General features: G+C 28.9%; 1 protein-coding gene across 1 annotated transcript in view; it reads left to right on the forward strand.

The window, feature by feature from the left end:
• The window catches only part of LOC108752181, a 21,499-nt gene that overhangs the window by 9,652 nt on the left and 8,518 nt on the right, over positions 1 to 3,329 (forward strand). The window lies entirely within an intron of this gene.

Genomic DNA, 3,329 nt, shown 5'->3' on the forward strand with positions numbered 1-3,329 from the left:
ATATATAAGTTGTCGTCTTTTAAGTACAATAGTTAGCTGAAGACAAACTGCAATGGGTTTCAAACATTTTTCAAAATGTCATTCGCAATTGCAAAGAGCTATTCAAAGCGAATACCTTAATTAATTTCAACTCTATAAATGTAAAATATTCTTATAAAATATATGAAGCTTATTTGTTAATATTATAATATTAAAGATTATACAATAACACCATAATTTACAATATTATTAGAAATTAATAATAAAAAACAAATGTAGATTAGAGACTAAAGACAAATGATGAATTAAAGTTATATATATTATCTAATATTTGCATATCGCGATTCGACAAAACTTTCACTTTCAATAATTTACAATTTAAAAACAAATTATATTTTTCGATATTTTTTTTTTTAATAAGATAGTAACTCGTAGATAGGTATAAGTAGGTTGATCTCTTAGATATAAGTAAGCAAATTGCTTTGAATGTTTTATACGCTAATTAGCTGATTTTACTCCTGACCCGATATCTGCATCGTTTTTCATGGAAAAAAATTCAATTCAATTAGAGAGTTTATGTAATTTTGGTAAACCAGGGCAACGGGGTTTCTTCTAAGTAGAAAGTAAATCTGATTAAAATTGAAAATAATGCGCGGTCCGCTATAGTGCCACGAGCACGACTGAACGGCAGTAAATTGCCGTGAAAAAAAAAAAGATGTTGGCTGCATAACAGTTATAGAACAATACGGTTGTTAGGTTTTAGCCGCTATTTATGCGAATTCACTCCGCAATTCACGATTCTGTTTACGATTCGAACGCGTTACGCGTACGTTATCGCTTTGCTCTGTACTTATCATACGGTACTATTTACTCTAGACTATCTGCTGTAACAGTTTCAGCGTCATTAAGCGAAGGTAATTAACTATTTGCAAAACGTACTAATGTGCTTCTAAAACGTCGTTTTCAGATCAAATGAACGTTGCAATGACGAATTCGCGACAGCACGTATTGTCTCAACGAGACCGAGAACATGTGCTAAAGGCCAAAACAGTTTTATTCGATTAACATGCAGTGCGGAACGTTCTGGTGCATGTCGTTTACAAATTTTCCCTTCCCTTTCAATTACAATTGATAGAAAACGATTGCACGAAAATGTCTTCTCGAAATGGATTTCTGCACTGAAAGAAAAGATTGGATGTTGCAGTAAATTAGATAGTAAAATATGGGATAGCATTTTTAATTAATGCAACAGCCAATTTTTGGTTGTTGCAGCCAATTAAAAATGCTATGCCATATTTAATTATCTAATTTGCTGCAGCCACCAATCTTTTCTTTCAGTATGATAATAACAAGACAAAAGTATTCCTGACGTATTCTTATCGCAACATTTGCAGCGTAAAAATAAAATTGTATTAAGATTAGAACAATAATTCCTTCTCCGAATTAAGGGCTTACATATTAATAAAATATTTTAACAGGACTCTCACTTCTTAAAATAACAATAATAACCAATTCAAGGCTAATAAGAGTCGCGGGAAAAGATACGCAATACTAATGGAAGGTTGACTTAACTCCAATTTTTCGTGATGTCTTCTTTATTTAAAGTATTGAATGTTTTGATTCTCTTTGAAGTTTTCCTCAGCAAACAATCATAGCAGAATAACTTGGTTAATCCGTCAAGAATAAGTCACTCTATAGATTTCCAAGTCTGAAGTGGACGCTTAATGGACTTCAAACATGTTAGGATTTTTCGGAATTCCTCATTCTTCTTCGGATATTCTTAAATTCATTAAAGAGAGTTATAAGATCTCGTCACTTTATCAGAACTAATTTTAATATTTGTGATCCGGAATGTCGAACGTGTCGAATTTGTCTTACACATTACGTTTTCAATGAAGAAAAATTGATTTGGAAATTTTGTTTCAGAAAAAGAATAAAATAAATTAAAAAACTAATAATATGTATATGTTGCTTCTTGATATTTTATTTATACAAAAAAAAATTCCGTCCATTTTAGTTACACGTAGACTCCGTAATTTACAGTCGTTGCATGAAAATCTGGGCTTTATGGAGATAAAAACTATAATTCTAATTTCCTATAAAAATTTAAAAATATTAAAATTTCAGTATCGCCTTCTAAAATAATGTTGTAACTAAGGGCCATCGGCCTATTTTTTTTATTTTAATTTTCGATATTTTTCTAATAAATTTAAAAGTCTGAATTTTAAACAAAAAAATTTTTCAAAATAATTCTAATTTTCTTATTTTTTTACAAATACAAAAATTTGAATCCATGGCTCTTAATTACATTATTTTAGAAGAGTATTGGAAATTGTATATTTTTGTGTTTTTCACTATCCATGGAGCCTAAATTTTTGTGTAGAGATTGTTGCTACAGATTACGGGCTTATATACCGAATTATATGGAAAAAAATTTTTATCTAAATAAAATATTAAGAAACAACGTGGAGTTATTATTTTTCCAATTTATTCCTTTTTATTTTTTTTTTTCAATTTTACTCCCTGAAAAAATTTTCCAAATATGTCCATTTTTCAATGCCAAGAATATATGTAAGCTCTAATAAGATCGACTTATCTTGAAACAAGAGTAACATATATAATTTAAATATATATATTTTTACGTTTAGATAAATCTTTATCCGATGTTTAATGCACAATGGTAGCGTCATAACATTTGGTACGAAATCGCGATGTCAAATATTATTTTATTCTGGATTTAATAACTTTTCCTTTAAAAAATTCTCCCTGTGTCTCGGTAGTCTAAAGGCTTAAGACATACGGAATATAAAAGATTCGACTTCCGGCCGAAGTAATATTTTTCGCAATAAATTTATTTAGAGTTTTTCAATATATTAACATCTTTATAATATGATTGAGCATCAAATTATTAAAATTGCTTGTCAATTTAATTCGCGATTACTAAAGTAGTTTAATTGCGTTTATAGTCCGGAAAAACAATTCGGCGCGCAGTTCGAAGGATTACAAATATAGTATGTATACACACACACACACACACACACACACACACACACACACACACACACAAATTTCTGATTGAATATAGACGAATCAGAATTTTCTAATATTTTATTTTTTTATTCTATTTTATAGTAAAATTTACTAGAAATCCTATTTTTATCAGAATAATTATATTAATCAGAATTCTAGTTATCTCAACTAGAATTCTAATAGATTTAACCAGAAAATTCTGATTCGTCTATTTTCCATTAGAATTACTATTTAATCTATCCAGACCATTTTTTTCAGTGTAATATATATAATAATTCACAGAATTGAATTATTTAAAGCATTAAAAGATCCAGCTTCGA

This window comes from Trachymyrmex septentrionalis, unplaced genomic scaffold (assembly GCF_001594115.1).
Source record: "Trachymyrmex septentrionalis isolate Tsep2-gDNA-1 unplaced genomic scaffold, Tsep1.0 scaffold59, whole genome shotgun sequence".
NCBI lineage: Eukaryota > Metazoa > Arthropoda > Insecta > Hymenoptera > Formicidae > Trachymyrmex > Trachymyrmex septentrionalis.